General features: G+C 42.2%; 1 pseudogene; it reads right to left on the reverse strand.

The window, feature by feature from the left end:
* Positions 1-6,958: 6,958 nt before the first annotated feature.
* On the reverse strand, positions 6,959-7,076 carry LOC136859422 (5S ribosomal RNA; annotated as a pseudogene).
* Between the last annotated feature and the right edge of the window lie 13,062 nt (positions 7,077-20,138).

A 20,138-nucleotide genomic window follows, 5' to 3' on the forward strand; every position in this document is an offset into this window, starting at 1 on the left:
TTAAATTACAACTTGAATTTTACACCATTGCCTGCCGTCTTACCCATAGTTCACTGGTTTTGTAGCTTCCTCGATGGACCATTGGTGGTGTCCGACCCATGATGACGAGTTTTATTCCAACCAACAGAAGAGAACACTAAACCTGAAAGACTGTATTTCATTTTGGCAGAATTACCTATACAAATAAAACTATATTACTTCTATAACAGCAGCTGTGCAGTGTCCTATTGCGAGGATGTAGGCCTAGAAGTAAACGGGAGTGAAATACCAGCACTCTGTTGTCTATATAATTAAGACAGAAGTATGAAGTGAGGAAGCATATACACGATGAGGAACGCATTTTTGATAGCAGTGGCGATCTGACGGAGAGAAGCCTAGCGCACCTATCCTCATGATCTCCGCACCTATCGGACATTCAGCAGCAAACCGCGCGAGGTGCGGCGAGGGGAGGGGGACGCAGCGCTTGGACTGCAATATCAGCCGTCTCCGATGCCTTGCACCCAGAAAAAAGTGCGACGTTTTTTATCATTGATTTCAGGTTCTGTAAAAGGAACAATGTGTCAGTTGCTTACATTATAATGTTCTCTAGAGTTCCATCGGTCTCATTTGAGGTTTGGGCTTCACCGATAGCCAGTATACGCCACTGATTGAAAGTTGCTCTAGCATAATCTGATGAAGGCCTGGATTCGCAATTCCTGTCTTAGCAGCATACAGTTGTAGTCTAGTACAAACACGGTATTGTACTCTACATCTGACTTTGTTAACTTCCGTGTCACCTCCTTGTTTTATGTCATATTTTACAGTATGTGTTCTGCCGATTGGTAAGATTCTTCGCATGGGTTGAGACTTTGTAGCTTCCCCCCAGTCTCAGCTACTGCACTAGAGGAAGGGTGCAACTAAGACTTGTAACAAGACACTACCTCTTCTTCTTCAATTTTCAGCCTACGATCCGTAACAATCAATTAATCACTTAAATAATCAATGAGAAAGGGTAAAAGTTCTTGTATCATAATGAGGGAAGCTGATTTATGTCCTCTAATTGCATACACTTACATCACGCGAGTGGGAGCCTATCATTCATAATTGCAGCTCGAGGGACTGGACACTCCGAGCGAGATGAAGTTAGAACTCATCACTTTCAAAAAAGAAAAGAACAAACCCGGGCAGTGCCTAGCCTGAAGTGTAGCATCTCTCTCATTAGCAGCAATCTCTCATAACACTCAAGAATAATATTACAGCTTGTGTTTAAAGAGTAGACAGAGCTAACTTATCTTTTCAGTAGCTTGTACCATAACCACAATATTTATGTCTATAATACAGTTCCATGGAGGAGAAATTATACTTACATCGTTCTTCGCTGCACGTAGTTGAAAGATAGGCGGAAGTCAGATATCACCGGAAGAGAAACAGTACCTCATAGGGGTTCTAGGACATTTCGTACCACAGACATTTCGTACCACCCGACATTTCGTACCACTTGACCGGTTGATCACCTGTGAAGTGTCAGCTGATGACTTAAAAGTATTTAGGAGAGGACATTCCGTACCGCTTGAAAGAATGGGAAGTACTGCGAAGTTAAAACGATATCCTAAAGAATGTATTCATTACCGGGAGAGTTGGCCGTGAGTTTAGGGGCGTGCAGCTGTGAGCTTGCATCCGGGAGATAGTGGGTTCGAACCCCACTGTCGGCAGCCCTGAAGATGTTTTTGTGAGGTTTCCCATTTTCACACGAGGCAAATGCTGAGGCTGAACCTTAATTAAGGTCGCGGCTGCTTCCTTATCATTCCTAGACCCCTCCTATCCCATCGTCGCCATAAGACCTATATGTGTCGGTGCGACGTAAAAGAGTTCATTTGTATATCCATTGTCCACTACTGGAGCAGAAGCCTTCGCACGGTGTGACCACTACTGATGCTAACCTTTCGTCGGACGCAACTGATCTGTTTGGCACACGTGGTAATTATTATGTCGTATTCGTAACAGGAGAAGAGGGCGACAACGGATGAGGTGGATTGATGGCATCAAGGAAGCCACGGCTCTCAATTTAGAAAGACTTCGGAAAATAGTTCATGACAGGAAGAAATGGCGCACATTGGTCTATGGGGTCACGGAGAGTCGAAAGCGACTAAACGACTAACAACAACAACAACAACAACAACAACAACAACAACAACAACAACAACAACAACAATTCGTCATTCATTCGCGGGGGGGGGGGGGGCATGGCTACTTCCACCTTTCAATAGTTTCATGTTTCCGCATGACCTTCAAGCCCATAACGACCAGTTCATTAGAATATTTATTTTACTTACTTGATAATGAAATAATGCAGTAGTTTATAAATATTCACAATAATAGTAATAATATCCATCCTTATGTTCGTCAGGCACATTGCGCCTCTATAATATAGACATTTTCTTCAGCAAACGTTGTAAAATATTTTTGTTTCTGATTTCTGAAGTGTGTCTGTCAGACTCATTATGCCCGCTGGCGTGGAAATGGAATATAAATTTGACATCAAGTGGTACGGATTGTCCTGAAGTAAATATTTGGGGATCACGGGAAAACCGTTCGCAGGCAGATAACGACCTAGGTGGTACGAAATGTCCGGACACCCCTCATAGGCTATGTCACAGTAATCTTTCTATCCAATATTTTCCTTACGATTGAGCACATCTCCGAGCCTCACAGGGATATGCTGTCCATCAGAACAATGTTCATTGTGTTCACTTTCCTATGCTTCTCTGTAAAGGAAAATGACTCAAAACAAACCAAACCAAACTAAACCCCACGGCACTACAGCCCTTGAGGGGCCTTGGCCTACCAAACGACCGCTGCTGGGCCCGAAGGACTGAAGATTACGAGGTGTCGTGTAGTCACCACGACGAATCCCCTTGGCCGTTATTCTTGGCTTTCTAGACCTGGGCCACTATCTCACCGTCAGATAGCTCTTCAATTCTAATCACGTAGGTTGAGTGGACCTCGAACCAGCCCTTAGGTCCAGGCAAAAATCCCTGATCTGGCCGGGAATCGAATCCGGGGCTTCCGCGTAAGAGGCAGGCACGCTACTCCTACACCACGGGGCCTGCGGAAAATAACTTAACATACATTATACTGTAGGAGTGCACAAATACGTCACGCAAGCAATAATAATAATACTGTTATTTGCTTTACGTCCCACTAACTACTCTTTTGCGGTTTTCGGAGACGCCGAGGTGCAGGAATCTTATCCCGCAGGAGTTCTTTCACGTGCCAGTAAATCTACCGACACGAGGCTGACGTATTTGAGCACCTTCGAATACCACCGGACTGAGCTAGGATTGAACCTGCGAAGTAGGGGTCAGAAGGCCAGCACCTCAACCGCCTTAACCACTCAGCCCGGCGTCACGCAAACAAACATTTCTGCAGTACGGTGCGGTAAGATTCATTTTCCTTTACACAAATACCTGGTATTGCTTCTCTAGCGACGATATCCTCATACAGTTCTTAAGTCTGCTTCTTTGGCTTAATGATCCACGCCTGATCAATTTCTCTAACTCTGGGACTGAGAGTTTGTGTTTATATCAATACATCTCTTCATACACGTATATCACACCACTCTACCAACAATTACAGAAACTCACAATAGTGAATCCATCTTTCCGAGTAGGGTTGGTGTCGGGAAGGGCATCTGGCCGTAAAACTGGTCCGAACTCCACCGTTCGCACCCGTGACTCCACGTGAGTAAGAGAAGAATGGCGGTAGCAGAAAATAATTTTTACATGTAATTTGGAAATATCTACCAGATCATTTTCATATCATGCAAATGCTGGAAGCTGCACCTCAGTTAAAACAAGGCTGCTACTTTCCCTGCGTACCTCTTTCCTACCCGAGGGTCGGAACTATTCCACTCGTCATCTCTTAAAAAATAATATCTTGATGTTTTAAACCCCTTCCTTTAATTTCTGTACTTATTAACAACAATCATAGCGGAAATACTCTACGCACAAAAAGTCGTGACTAACCGATTTGCACAGTGCCACGGCAAGTAGCGGAGACACGCTCAGCAGTATGTATCATGTGCTGTAAAGAAGGGTAGCAGAGGTATATTGTTGCCAAGCTCATGGATGCTGAAGTATGATTCACCCGTTTGCCGCGCGAATTCGTCAGTCTGGCAGTCTCTTTAGTGCTTGTTAGTTTGTAGGCAAATACTAATTGATTTTTAATCGTATGCTCACGCCGTAATTGTAATACATGTGTAATTATTGCTCCTTTGGTAAAAGTTTGATTGTATTGCCTACTATTGGATTAAAATTCTCAAAAAACTGTTATTATTGCATTTAAATTGATAGACTGTCAACCTTTACTTCTGGGTCAAAATTCGCTCAGCATAAAAAACACACCATTTTGTAACTATTTTTTTCAGTTTTGGTATACAGGTGATCCAGAAGTCCGTTAACATTTGACGAGGCAGTAGTTCAGATTGAGAGGTAATAATTGATGCGCGTGATTGGCATGACATGGGGGTTTTATTGACACCGAAATAAAATACACATAATGACCAATAGATGGCGCTGGACAGCAACACATCAGTGATTCCGCATGAGACCTGTGTACGGTGTAAAAGGAGCTGTCGTGAATGAGGGCGTCAGACGTGCCTGCAATCGCAGCATGTTGACGTTACCAGAAAAGGCACTGTTAGTGAAGCTTGATTTAATTTATTTTGGCGTCAATAAAATCCCATGTCATGCTAATCATCTGTGTCAATTATTACCTCTCTACCTCCAATAAACCGCGAAATATTGCCTCGTCAAATGTTAACAGACTTTCGGCTCACCGCGTATATACCTCCCCCCCCCCCCCCCACCTTACGCTATAACACTAAAACCTGGATACATTAACTTATCTGTAAATTTTTTTATCCCCCATTCTAATCCCCAATCGCCACTACTGGGCTCCATTTCTTTGTTTCTGAGCAATAAAAAACAGGGTACCGGTAACCTAATTTTTGACTTAACCATGTAATTATTCTGGCATGTCTGTTCGCATACTCCTCTCTATGTCTCGCCCGCAGCGATCGTGGGCTCAACACACAATAGTAGAGGACGACATTACGCATGCACACCAGCCACCTACCTCACTTGACATTCACCTTATCAGAGATATAACCATTACACCTCTGAGTAATGAATGCCTACTTCCGTTAGAGTCGCATTAAATTTTTCCCCGCTTTCTGTCACGATTGCAACAAAGTCTTTGCCAAGTAAACACATGCGAATGACTTCTGAGTGTCCCCCCACTCCTTCTTGTCGCAATAAAGTGCGCATTCCACTCAGAAGTATGCAGTAAAGTTCCCCGCGATACGACCTGGCTGCCTGGCATGTGACATACGGAAAACTGTGTCGGGAATACTCATCTGACGATTAGTGTCGCAAGGCCATATATTGTTCACCTTATATCAGATAAGATGTCAGGGAGAGTTGTCAATCTAACTTATGTATTCTGCATACAAAATATTGCATTACCCCAGCCTAGCAGTTCAATAAAATTTCTATCATTATCACATGTCAACATCAGGTTGTAAACATCATTTAAATGCCACGTTTTTCTCCCTGTTTCTCTAGTGTGTTTTCACAGTTGAACGAGCATCTGCTGTCGTGAATATGGATGCCAACGGACACAATGTGATCGTCATTTATTTCCTCAAAGAGATCACAGGGAGGGAATGAAATACAGGTCGCTGTTTCCAATTAACAAACCGTGACATTACATGTGGCAACGTCTTCCAGCTAACAGTAGGCGTACTGTAGGCTGATAAATCCAAGTCCATCGTTTTCACCCATCCTATGGGTATATACATCAAAACTCCTGTCGCAGGAGGCATCTCAAAGGGGAGTTCCAAGTGTTCTCATCTGAAGTCGTAATATTAAAGAAAGCGTTGTGACATCTAGCGCAGGAAGGAGGGCCTGCCGTAGTGCTGTTGCGCGATGTTGCCATAACCCTGCATTATTTCCTCTTTCACACTCCCACTTGCACTCATACTGAACCACTGAGAAATGAAAGGTTTGGCAATCCAAGGTGCACAGGAGGCACACCACCCTGGCGACCGCAGTAGGTCCAGCTACGTTTCCATAACAACCTTATCCCCTTCTCCTATCTGTCCAGCCAGGCAGGCGGTAAATGGACCTTCCCTGCGCTAACTGTCTGCACGCTTCTTTTAATATTACGACTATAGAAGCTTGAGTTGGCGACCACGTGGCCCTATCTACTTGTGCCAGACTGCACACTTTAATGTATTCGTATAAACCTCCTTCGCCGACTCTTGTTCTTTTCCGACCCCGATGGTATCAGGTGCCCTTCATCTTGCAGTATCTCACTTTGTCGATGGAATGGCCCTCTTCCTGTTTGTTTCTTATTGTAAGAGTAAATAATTGCCAAGGATACCACAAGAAAACCAGGGAGAGAGGGGTCATTTGAGAAAGCTATGCGCCGGGCTGAGTGGCTCAGATGATCAAGGCGCTGGCTTTGTGAGCCCAACTTGCCACGTTCGACCCTGGCTCAGTCCGGTAGTATTTGAAGGAGCCCAAATACGCCGCCTCCGTGTCGGTACATTTCCTGGCAAGTAAAAGGACTCCTGCGAGACAAATCTCCGGTACCTCGGCGTCTTCAAAAAAACGCAAAAATGGATTTTTTTTAATTTAATAATTATATTTGTTCGTGGCGTCGACCTCTACAGATCTTTTGCCACTACGTTCACCATATGAGAGGAACCTGCGTGTAAATGGGATTGCGGAAGTGTAGTGTGTTGAATGTGAGGCAAGGAAGGTTAAGGACAATACAAACACCCAGTCTCCAGGCCAGGGATATTAATCATTTAAAATTAAAAACCCCTGACCCGGCCGGGAATCGAAACCGGGGCCACCGGGTGACAGGCGGACGCGTTGCCCCCTACAGCGCGGGGCCGAACAAAGCGGAGTTGCGAAAACGGCACGCGGTGTTCTCAAGTGGTCATCCATCCAAGTACTGACCGGGCCAATGCTGCTTAACTGCGGTGATCGGACGAGAACCGATGTATTTAACATGGTATGGCTATTGGCGTAAAATAGTTGGTGGGACTTACAAATCAGGAAGATTATTTTTAAGTTATTGAAAGCAATGCTTGAGTGATCCAGAAGTACAACCTTAAGTTGCTGTAGACTATTTTCGAACGGTCATTGACAGACATAACGCAGCTAGTTTTAAAATTAATATTTGTTCTCAAAAACTGAACATTCAATGCATGGTTTACGGGGTACACCGTACGCAGAAGAAAAAGGAGGAAAACCCGTATTTTTCTGGCTAAAACCATAAATCTGACAACCCTAGAGACAAAGAACTAGTGTACATGTAGCCATTCTGTCAACTTATGACCGGGAATAAAGGAAGTGGTACTGTGTTTCATTCCTAAACATGACTACAGATAAGTTACAGGTTTCATTACAGGATTTACAAAACTAAGTCCGCGTTCCCATCATTGGTTGCTCTGAATTGGAATAATTGAGTACAGGAGCTGAGGATGAGAAACAAGACCATGTAACATGTTCCAGTGGAATGATGGCCGAGCCATTTCCAATATTTATTTTCGAATTGTGTAGCTGTTGTAGAGCTCTGAAACAAATTGCCGAATGATGGGCAGGTCCTTGAAATATAAAGTGTCGAACTCTACCCTTCCATTGGTAATCTGACACCAAACAAGCCATCAAGTGTAGCAATGGTTAGCGTGTGAATCTTTTAGTGGCTAGCGCAGCACATCACATCGTAGTTCGTAAGGAAATGAACGAAACGACCTTCCTTAATTGACCAACTGGCAAGATACGTGAGCCCATAAATATGAGTTTTAGCTCCGGAATATACGTAGTACCAGGGGCGTAAAGAGTATGATTCGGGCCCGCCTTACCAAAATAAAATTTCGGGCCCCCTCATATACAATGCAAAACCTATGAACAACTTAATATAACGTAATTACAGCAGGTAGAAGTAATGCAGTCCACCTCTGTGGTGTAGTGGTTAGTGTGATTAGCTGCCACCCCCAGAGGTCCGGGTTCGATTCCCGGCTCTTCCTCGAAATTTGAAAAGTGGTACGAGGGCTGGAACGGGGTCTACTCAGCCTCGGGAGGTCAACTGAGTAGAGGTAGGTTCGATTTCCACCTCAGCCATCCTAGAAGTGGTTTTCCGTGGTTTCCCACTTCCCCTCCAGGCAAATGCCGGGATGGTACCTAACTTAACGCCACGGCCACTTCCTTCCCTCTTCCTTGCCTGTCCAATCCAATCTTCCCATCCCTACACAAGGCCCCTGTTCAGCATAGCAGGTGAGGCCGCCTGGGCGAGTTACTGATCACTCTCCCCACTAGTATCCCCCGACCCAAAGTCTGAAGCTCCAGGACACTGCCCTTGAGGCGGTAGAGGTGGGATCCCTCGCTGAGTCCGAGAGATAAACCGACCCTGGAAGGTAAACAAATTAAGAAGAACAAGAAGAAGAAGAATGCAAAATATTGTCAAGTTATACGAACAAAGGCATTATTCATTATTCCAGGTACGGTTTTTCCCTCGGACTTAGCGAGGGATCCCTCCTCTACCGCCTCAAGGGCAGTGTCCTGGAGCTTCAGACTCTTGGTCGGGGGATACAACTGGGGAGTATGACCAGTACCTCGCCCAGGCGGCCTCACCTGCTATGCTGAACAGGGGCCTTGTGGAGGGATGGGAAGATTGGAAGGGATAGGCAAGGAAGAGGGAAGAAAGCGGCCGTGGCCTTAAGTTAGGTACCATCCCGGCATTCGCCTGGAGGAGAAGTGGGAAACCACGGAAAACCACTTCCAGGATGGCTGAGGTAGGAATCGAACCCACCTCTACTCAGTTGACCTCCCGAGGCTGAGTGGACCCCGTTCCAGCCCTCGTACCACTTTTCAAATTTCGTAGCAGAGCCGGGAATCGAACCCGGTGCTTCGGGGGTGGCAGCTAATCACGCTAACCACTACACCACAGAGGCGGACATTCATTATTTTAAGATTGTTAAAACATAAAACTGTCTGCCTCCGTGATTTAAAGGCCAAGCTACTGAGCTACCAATCGTGTGAACATTCAGATGTTCGTGCTTACAGTAATTGGTTTCATTTTTCAGTAAGTACAGAACTATACAACCGATCCCGAAGTCTCGGTTGCAGTAATTTATTCGATTACAACGCAGAAAATCCGCCTGTGTGGTGTAGTGCTTATTGTGATTAGCTGCCATTCCCCGACGGCTCGGATTCGATTCCCGGCCCTGCCACAGAATTTGAAACAATGGGGTCCACTCAGCTTCGGGTGGTCAACTGAGTAGAGGTGGGTTCGATTACCACCTCGGCCATCCTGGAAGGGGTTTTCCGTCGTTTCCCACTTCTCCTCCAGGAAAATGCCAGGATGGTACGTAACTTAAGGCCACGACCGCTTCCTTCCCTCTTCCTTGTCTGTCCCATCCAATGTTCCCATCCTTTCCACAAGGCCCCCGTTCAAGGCCCCCCTTCAAGGTGAGGCCGCCTGGGCGTGTTACTGGTCCTCCTCTCGCGTTGTATCTCCGACCCAAAGTCTCACGCTCTAGGACACTGCCCTTGAGTTGGTAGAGGTGGGATTCATCGCTGAGTCCGAGGGAAAAACCAACCCTGTAGGGTGAATCGATCAAGAAACAACGGATAGAACAATACCGAAAAGTATATGGACGAAATTAAATCAAAAGCAATTAAAATAAACTTAGAAAATATCAGATCATATTTACTGTGCCTTTTGAACATAAAAATTGAACATTAAAAAAATAACGATACCTTTTAAATGGATCATGATCGATCTATGCGATGCTTCACTAAACTGACCACTACGCAACATGTCAGTGATCCTCCCTGGGGGATTTATATCGATGACTTTCTTTCAAAACCTCGTATGTCCCAATGCTCTTCCTACTAATTTTATTCCTTAAGACTGGTCACGCCTACCAGCGACATATTTATATGCAGTCCATCAGAATAATTTTCGTTGCGTTCATTTTCTATGCTAACGTGTAAAGGAAATGAATCTTAAGAACATTATACAGTAGGAGTGCGTAAATGCGCCATGCAATAAACATCGCTACCATACGGTACAGTACGGTTAATTTTCCTGAAGACTGAACCACCCATCAATAATCAATAAAAACATAGGGGGATTAAAAATATAATTACAAATATAAACTTTAACATTGTAAAACTCAAAATGTTTGAAAAAAATCATTTACTTCTTTTTAATTATTATAACACTAGTTACTAGTTAGATTTTAAAGGAAGGCTATCGATATCCTTCTTCATTGACAGGGTCTTCCCTCTAAGTAATGCTCAACACACTTTTGTCTTCTAAGCCCAAAAACATATACAGTAGCCTACGTGATTCTGTCTGTGGCTTTCCGTATAGCGGAGAAATTTACATATACTTAAATTAAATGTCTGGCTTTCTCTGAAAGGAAGTCTTGCAATTGAAAATCTTAATATGATGCCTAACCATATGGACTCTGTCTAGGACTGATCTCCAGGATAAACAAACGTGTTCTTACAAACCACATTCAGAAAATTAACTAAAGAAAAAGTAACCTGCAATATGTAGCCTAAAAGCTATGGCGGGGTTTTATTTAGTGTCACTACCCCACAGGAATCTGTTCCCCTAGCACCTTGCGGGGCTCCATCTGGTACATCGCATTATGAACATCCATAAAACACACTACCATCCTCATAAAGGCTGATACATGCCTCTGTATTTTCTCAGCTCTGTTCTTAACCGAGCCATTAAAATAACCTGTCACAGTCCCACGATATACAGCAGCACTCAATATCCGCGGCGCGGTGCGGCATGTATTATTAAAGTGAAACTTAGTCGGGGAATGAAGTGAGGAAGGGAGAAGATGACAACATCACCACAAGATGGCAGCAAAGTTTGTGGTTTGTGGGTCTTAACGTCACATACGTTACTGGAACTGGTACAGGAGGCTCTGTTCCTAGAGGAACATGAAAACGTTGAGCACACCATCGCACTTATGTTACACATGTTATACAATAGTTTAACTGAATACCATTTACGAAATGTAATTGTACTGCAGGCTCATTTAGGAGACGGTTTCCCCTATAATAATAATAATAATAATAATAATAATAATAATAATAATAATAATAATAATAATAATAATAATAATAATTGTACCGGGCGGTACACCTCCACGCCGCTTGTTCAAATATTGCGTCAATTGAAACTCCTCTACAGGAGAAAGCCTGAACCTTGAAAAACTGTATTAACTCAACAGTTTCTCCGAAGATGGCTCTGTGTGAATTTTGATGTGTTTTTGTTTACCATTGATCAAGAAGTGTGGACATTCTCTAACAGATGTCTCTACCAAAAACTATGGTAATACACTCTGGTGTAATGGAATGTACTCTGCTGAAGAAATTTTGTATTCCTGAGTTTGGTTTTTACTAAATTTTGTTCTGTTGTTTGTGGGTTGGCAACATTAATCCTTTCTTTCCGCCTGTTTTGAATGTAACCAATCACTAATTTCTGTAATTAATTTTCCTCCAATCATTGCTTCCTTCTTCGAATTTCCATGTGTAATTATTTGTCTACCAATAAAATTGGGGGTGTGTCTACTCATTCCTAAATGGTCTCGAATTTTCCACGAGAGTATGAAAACTGCTGATTTTCTTGTCTCTGTCCCACTAGTATAATATCTAACTCAGTGTGTGGATATGTAGCAGGGGGCGGGAAGCGCCTCTTTCTTCAAGCAGCAGTTCTTCTACAAGGTAATGGCCTTTTAACATCTTTATTTCTTGCTAGCTCAGCAGTCTAACTCTCGGGGAGGGTTCGAATCCTTTAATATGTAACCCATCTCTTTAAAATGTAAATTCCTTTTCTGTCTATGTAAAATCTACATATCTCTTTTACTGTAAAGCGAGGATAGAGAGTGTTTTACCCTCTCGAGCTCCCCTTTATTTTGAAATTGAGGTGACTACGTTTTCATAACCGTTTCTTCTCTTCGTTAATGTATTAAAGTTTTCTCATACGAGTCACCTCCCTAGCTTGGGATTAGCCCCTGTATTATCGGCCTAGCGCCACATAGGTTTTTAAAAAACTTTAGTGTAGGAGTGCAAGTAATCGCCTCCATTCAATTTTGTATTTTGGGCCATTTATTTAACTCGTTTTGTATTCCTTCCTGAGAAGGCCCAGTAGATCGGGTACGAGGTACCCCTGTACCATTATATGTGTGCCTTGAGGGCAGTTGGTGTGAAGTCTGCTTATGGCCTCCTGATAGGCTTGAACTTTGAGAGCGGGTCTGCTCTTTCCTAAATTTGATCTTTGTATGACTCTAGGAGGCTTAACATTGTAATTAGGAGCAAGTGCTCCTTGGCATGATGGGGTTTTCTGTCCCTTTGTTCAATTTTGTACCTTGGTAAAGTTGGGCTAATAGCTCAAGAATTGTGATTGTGGGGCTCGAAGCCCAGAACTTGTAATAATCCCTTAACACTTGTAATTTATTTGTATCTGATTTTGGCTTGTTGTTGACTTGTTAAGTTTTCAAATTCTATGTTACCATTGTTAAGTTTTGAAAATATAACCTTTATTGAAATTTTAATTCATCGTTCGAACTTTTAGTTAGACCCATTCCAGCCCGCACCTTCTTTCACCTCTGCCTTCCACGGATAACTCCATAACAACAATAATAATAATAATAATAATAATAATAATAATAATAATAATAATAATAATAATAATAATAATAATAATAATAATAATAGAGTCCCGTTTTCTGTTCCGGGCTCGGGGATGTGGTCACATGAAGTTATGTGGTAGGTTTTTAGGGTCAGATGAATTTCTTGACAACAAAACACAGGGGAAAAGTTAAGGAAGGTGAAATGAATGATGGCGAATGGGACTGGGCAAGGAAGTCGAAAGAATTGCCTGCGGCCTATGAACAGGAACTGTCCTGGCACTTGCCTGGAAACGGAAATAGTAAACCAAAGAAAGCCGTTATCAGGACAGCCAACAGAGGAATTCGAACCCACTCGTCCTCCCGAATGTAGAGCTTGGCTCCATTGCTGCAGGACATTAACATGCGTGGCTACTCCACTCAGTAATAATAATAATAATAATAATAATAATAATAATAATAATAATAATAATAATAATAATAATAGTAATAATAATAATGATTTCTTTTGAGAAAACCGAGTTCATGACGTACATTAAAGGGGCCCCTAAGTTGTTGAAGTTAGGGAACAAAAACATAAGGAGGGTTAAGAGTTTTAAGTATTTTGGAAAAAATTACAAAAGAATGGGTCGGCAAAGAATGCCATTAAGGAGCGTGCGAAAAAAAAATTGAAATTGCATTTCAAATGACAAGGAACACCTACAACACCTACGGGGCTAAAGTGAGGCATCTTGACACCGTTGTTAAACATGAGCGCCTGTATGCAGCGAAAACATTGGACATCATTGGAAAAGGCGGACTTGGAAGATATCCAGAAAAGAGAAAGAAAAATGATAAGAAAAATTCTGGGTCCAAATGTAAAAACCGGCGAGAGGAAACTCAAATCTAACAAAGAATTGTATTAAAGAAAAGAACGAATGATTGGACTGATGAGAAAGAGAAGGTTACCGTTCTATGGACACTTGTTGAGGATGGACAATAATAGAAAAACGTAGAGAATCTTTGAATTCTTCAGGAGGAGGAAGACAGAAATTAAATGGTTTCGAGAAGTGAGGTTGGACTCGACGAAGAGGGGGATTCTGGAAGATTATATCATAGACAGAAATCAACTTATACAACTAGCCAAAGAGTTCGTGGTTTCCAAGAGATTCGGGAAACGCTAGAGAGAAAAGGGAGATCCTATACAGAAGAGCTGGAGAGGGAACTAGGAGAAAGAATGAAAAGATATTGGCAGAGAGTGAAGGTGGAGGAGGATAAAAATACTGCAAAGGTGTTCCATGGACTGAACTAAATAATAATAATAATAATAAGAAGAAGAAGAAGAAGAACAATAAGAATAATAATAATAATAACTTATATAAGTTTTGGTTATTTCTTGTAATTAAGCGTCATGAGGAAGTTTCTGAGCATATTTTGCTTGATTTGATAGGGCATGTAAATAAATATTTTACAATTATTTTAATTTTTGATGACATTTCAGTAATTTTATTTGTCTGAGGTCATGTTATGTTGATTAAATTTTGCACGGGAAATTGTACTCTACATTGAATATGATGTCCGATATTGCTTGTATAAATGTATTTGTGGCACTGTGACGAAACTTCAAATTCGGGCCTCATAGCTGAATAGTTGACACTAATTGTATCTCGTATGAGTTTACATTACTATTTTCAGAATAACTTCCTGTTCGCCTATGTGGTGTAGTGGTTAGTGTGATTAGCTGCCACCGGGTTCGATTTTGCCACGAAATTTTAAAAGTGTTACGAGGGCTGTAAAGGGCTCCACTCAACCTCGGGAGGTCAACTGAGTAGAGGTGGGTTCGATTCCCACCTCAGCCATCCTGGAAGAGGTTTTCCGCGGTTTCCCACTTCTCCTCCAGGCAAATGCCGGGATGATACCTAACTTAAGGCCACGGTCGCTTCCTTCCCTCTTCCTTGTCTATCCCTTCCAGCCTTCCCATACTGTTCAGCATAGCAGGTGAGGTCGCCTGGGTGAGGCACTGGTCATCCTCCCCAGCTGTATCCCCCGACCCAGAGTCTGAAGCTCCAGGACACTGACCTTGAGGCGGTGGAGGTGGGATCCCTCGCTGAGTCTGAGGGAAACGCCAACCCTGGCGAGTAAACAGATTAAGAATGAAAAGAAAGAGAGAATAACTTCCTTTAGAGTAAGACTTTGAGTGCGGGTATTTACGTCCACTGGAATATCACCCTTGTTAAGAGACAAGGAAATACCTCAAAGGCTTATCTTCGTATCTGTCTTTGCACTTGTGGCTCGTGATCGCTTCTGGTATCACCTTAATTACCTCTCCATTCCCGGCTCCATGGCTAAATGGTTAGCGTGCTTGCCTTTGGTTACAGGGGTCCCGGGTTCGATTCCCGGCATGGTCGGGAATTTTAACCATAATCGGTGAATTTCGCTGGCACGGGGGTTGGGTGTATGTGTCGTCTTCATCATCATTTCGTCCTCATCACGACGCGCAGGTCGCCTATGGGAATCATGTCAAATGACCTGCATCTGGCGAGCCGAACTTGTCCTCGGACACTCCCGGCACTAACAGCCATACGCCATTGCTTTTGCATTGCTCAAGAGAGTCCATTTTCAAGGCTTGGTAGTGACATTAACAGAGATGGAGTTGGCATGAGGATACCTAAAAAAATATAGTATAAGTGTTAAACTAAGAAATTGCGTTAAAGTGTTCGGGGAAGAATGTTTCTACACCGAAGAAAAAAATCATCTTCAGCCAACTGTGCGAAGATAAATTAAGTGCTATAAAACCTTTTAATGTCCAGGAGCATAGCGAAACTACTGGACACCATAAAGCTATGATGAACGGGTAATAAGAGATATGTATTTCTTCCTATATTTTGCTTCAATTAAGTATGTTGTGCCCAGGGCGACTGTTGGTGCATTCTTACTTCAGATAACTAATATGATTTTCGTTGCTTTGCAGAAGAAGCGATGTGGTCTCTGGTCACCATTGTTTAAGACTGCAGGAGTGATTTAGAATATCTTCGATACTGACCACAGTTTAACGATGCGTATTGAATTTTATGATAACGGCTAGTGGAATTAAGTTAAAACACCTAGTAAAAAATCATTGAATTAGTGTGAATTTTATAACAGGAACAGTAAAAAAAAAAAAAACATTCGTTGGAAGTGCGTAAGTTTGAAAGTATTTTCCAGTTTTGGATCATATTTAGCTATTTTTAGAGCATATTTGCTGCATATTTGGGCGATTTTAAGGTATTAAACCTCCGACAATAATAATAATAATAATAATAATAATAATAATAATAATAATAATAATAATAATAATAATAATAATAATAATAATAATGTATGTTCAGTCTTTAGCCCTGAGGCTGGCTGGATCGTCAACAGCTCCGCCATCAGCTGTCATAGATAGCCTAGGCATCACTGAAGAGGCATACTAGGGAAATGAGGAGTGAGGTAGTTTCCCGTTGCTTTCCTCACCGAGCCAGACGTTGCTATTACATATCAGTCTGCCAAGCCCACTGAAATGCATGCACCAACCGACCCTATGAGCAACATTTTCACACCATTCATAGCAGTGACTGGCTGCAGAAGGAATGGCATTACTAGCATCACTCATACCTCAGTCACTCTCATACTGACAAAGCCAAGTATACGACAGAGACAGATCAATGAAAGTAACAAAATTACTCTAGCCCATACCAGAAGACATAGTGCACTGTAAACACTAGGTCCTGCCAGCAAAGGAATAATAATAATAATAATAATAATAATAATAATAATAATAATAATAATAATAATAATAATAATAATAATAATAATAATAATAATAATAATAATAATAATAATAATCTCATTTGAGAAAACACGGTTCATGACCAATATCAAAGAGACCCTCATCATTTCGAAGTTCAAAGAAAAGAGGATCAACTGAGTAAAGTGCTTATAGTACCTGAGAAAAGGAATACAAGAGAAGGGATGGGAAAAGATGCAATTCAAAAGTGGGTGAGAAAAATTAAACTAGCCTATCAACTGACAAAGGACGCCCACTGCATGAAGACACTGTCCAATGGGGCAGACACTGTGAAACCCGAATGCTTGTATCCAGAAGAAATATTGGATATGATGGGGATAGGTGACGTGGATGATATTAGAAAAAATGAAGTATGCTCGGTAAAATACTGGGCGTTAGGATTGAAAATGTGGAGAAGAATGAATTATACAAGAGGGTAGGAGTTGTAAGAATGATCAGGAAGAAACGGTTACAGCTTCATAAAAATTTAATTAGGATGGATAGGTATCTGCTGGCGGAAAGAATTATTAATTTCTTCAGACTAAAAATAGAGTCACAATGGTTTTCGGAACTCAGGGTTAAATTGAGCAAGATTGGCGGGGGGGGGGCGTCGCAGATAAGGCTGGATTTATATAACACAAATGAGTTCAGTGCTTTCCAGAAGACATAATAGGATCCAGTAAAGAAGATAATATTGCATGCAGAAGAACAGGATGATGAAGTAGTGGGGGAGAATGAAAAGATACTGGTAGAAATTGACGGCGGTGATGGCCGCAAATAAAGTAAAGACTGATAAACGTGTTCCATAGGTGGGATAAACGAATACAAATAATAATAGATAAATCCTGGGACGAAATGTCATTGAAACCACAACCTCTGTCTTCCAACATTTAACATTTAACATGCCACAGTCACTGAATACCTGTATTAAAACACAGTCAATAGCAAAAGAGAAATTGGCATGGCCTCAGCTATTCTCAGCACCGGTTTGGATCGACGCCGTTTAGACTGCCTGTGTGCCAATTCGAAGCAGCAAATAAGGGAAGGTAACGGGAACTATTGGACAACCTATTGCAGTACGTAACTCAAAAATGAAGACTTTCTTCACTGCCATACGTGTGTGTGTGTGTGTGTGTGTGTGTGTGTGTGTGTGTGTTTGTTTGTGTGTTGGTCATTTGGTCGATTCCGATTCTCCGACGCCATGCACCAAAGCGCGCCATTTCCTCAACATGGCTTAGCTGTGTTGATACTGCCGCACGGCTTAAAGCAACGGGAAACTACAGCCGTAACTAACTCCCGAGGACATGCAGCTCTCTCTGTATGAATGATGTACTGATGATGGCTTCATTCCGGGTAAAATATTCCGGAGGTAAACTAGTCCCCCATTCGGAACTGCGGGTGGGGACTACACGAGAGGGTGCGATCATCATGAAGATGGATACCGACATTCTGCGAGTCGGAGCTTGGAATGTGAGAAGTTTGAATCGTTGTGGTAGATTAGAGAATCTGAAAAGGGAGATGGATAGACTAAAGTTAGATATAGTTGGTATAAGTGAAGTACGTTGGCAGGAAGAACAGGATTTTTGGTCAGGCGACTACAGAATTATCAACACAAAATCAAACAGAGGAAATGCAGAAGTTGGTTTAATAATGAATAAGAAAATAGGGCAGCGGGTAAGCTACTAAGACCAACATAGTGAAAGAATTATTGTCGTCAAGATAGACACCAAACCAATGCCCACCACAATAGTGCAGGTCTATAAGCCTACTAGCTCAGCGGATGACGAGGAAATCGAAAGAACGTATGAAGAGATAGAAGATTTAATACAATATGTAAAAGGTGACGAGAATCTAAATGTCACGGGAGACTAGAATGCAGTGGTAGGCCAAGGAAGAATGGAAAAACAAGTGGAAGCTGAGTTGGGAGAAGATCAATTTGGCTTCAGAAGAAATGTAGGAACACGTGGAGAATTCAGATTGGGACAAAGGAAGGAAAGAGGAAGTCGGCTGGTTAAATTCTGCACTGATCATAATTTAGTCCTTGCCAATACTTGGTTCAAACATCACAAACGACGGCTTTATACGTGGACGGGACCTGGAGACACTGGAAGGTATCAAATAGACTTAATTATCATTAGTCAGATATTCAGAAACCAGGTGTTAGATTGCAAAACTTTCCCAGGAGCTGACGTGGACTCTGACCACAACTTGTTGGTCATGAATTGCCATCTGAAGCTGAAGAAATTGAAGAAAGGATAGAATGCAAAAAGATGGGATGTAGACAAGTTGAAAGAAAAGAGTGTGAGTAATTGTTTCAAGGAACATGTTGCAAAAGGACTAAATGAAAAGGCTGAAGGAAACACAATAGAGGAAGAATGGATAGTCATGAAAAAATGAAGTCCGCAGGGCTGCTGAAGAAATGGTAGGAAGGAAGAGAAGATCAACTAAGAATCAGCGGATAACTCAGCAGATACTAGATACTAGACCTGATTAATGAACGACGAAAATACAAGAATGCTAGAAATGAAGAGGGCAGAAAAGAATACAGGCGATTAAAGAATGAAGTGGATAGAAAGTGCAAGGTAGCTAAGGAAGACTGGCTGAAGGAGAAGTGCAAGGATGTCGAAGGTTGTATGGTCCTAGGAAAGGTAGGTGCTGCATACAGGAAAATCAAAGAAACCTTTGGAGAAAGGAAATCTAGGTGTATGAATATTAAGAGCTCAGATGGAAAGCCACTTCTAGAGAAAGAAGACAAAGCAGAAAGATGGCAGGAACATATCCAGCAGTTGTATCAAGGTGAAGATGCAGAGAATTTGGTTTTGGAACAAGAAGAGGCTGTTGATGCTGATGAAATGGGAGACCCATTTTGAGGTCAGAGTTTGACAGAGCTGTGAGCGACCTAAATAGGAACGAGGCACCTGGAATTGATGACATTCCCTCTGAATTACTGACTGCCTTAGGAGAAACCAGCTTGGTAAGGTTATTCCATTTAGTGTGTAAGATGTATGAGACAGGAGAAGTCCCGTCCGATTTTCGGCAGAATGTTGTTATACCTATTCCCAAGATAGCCGGTGCTGACAGGTGTGAAAACTATCCCACCATTAGTTTAGTATCTCATGCCTGCAAAATGTTAACACGTATTGTTTACAGAAGAATGGAAAAACAAGTGGAAGCTGAGTTGGGAGAAGATCAATTTGGCTTCAGAAGAAATGTAGGAACACGTGGAGCAATCCTGACTTTACGTCTGATCTTAGAGGAACGAATCAAGAAGGACAAGCCCATGTACATGGCATTCGTTGATCTAAAAAGGCATTCGATAATGTTGATTGGACCAGCTATTTAAGATTCTGAAGGTGATTGGGATCAGATACCGAGAACGAAGAATTATCTACAATCTGTATAAAAATCAGTCTGCAGTGATAAGAATAAAGGGCTTTGAACAAGAAGTAGCAATCCATAAAGGAGTGAGGCAAGGCTGCAGTTTGTCCCCCTCCTTTTCAATGTTTACATAGAAGAGGCAGTAATGAAAATCAGAGAGGAATTTGGAAAAGGAATCACAGTCCAAGGAGAGGAAATCAAAACCTTGAGATTTGCCGATGATTTTGTTATTTTATCTGAGACTGCAGAAGATCTCGAGAAGCT

Source organism: Anabrus simplex, chromosome 1, assembly GCF_040414725.1.
Source record: "Anabrus simplex isolate iqAnaSimp1 chromosome 1, ASM4041472v1, whole genome shotgun sequence".
NCBI lineage: Eukaryota > Metazoa > Arthropoda > Insecta > Orthoptera > Tettigoniidae > Anabrus > Anabrus simplex.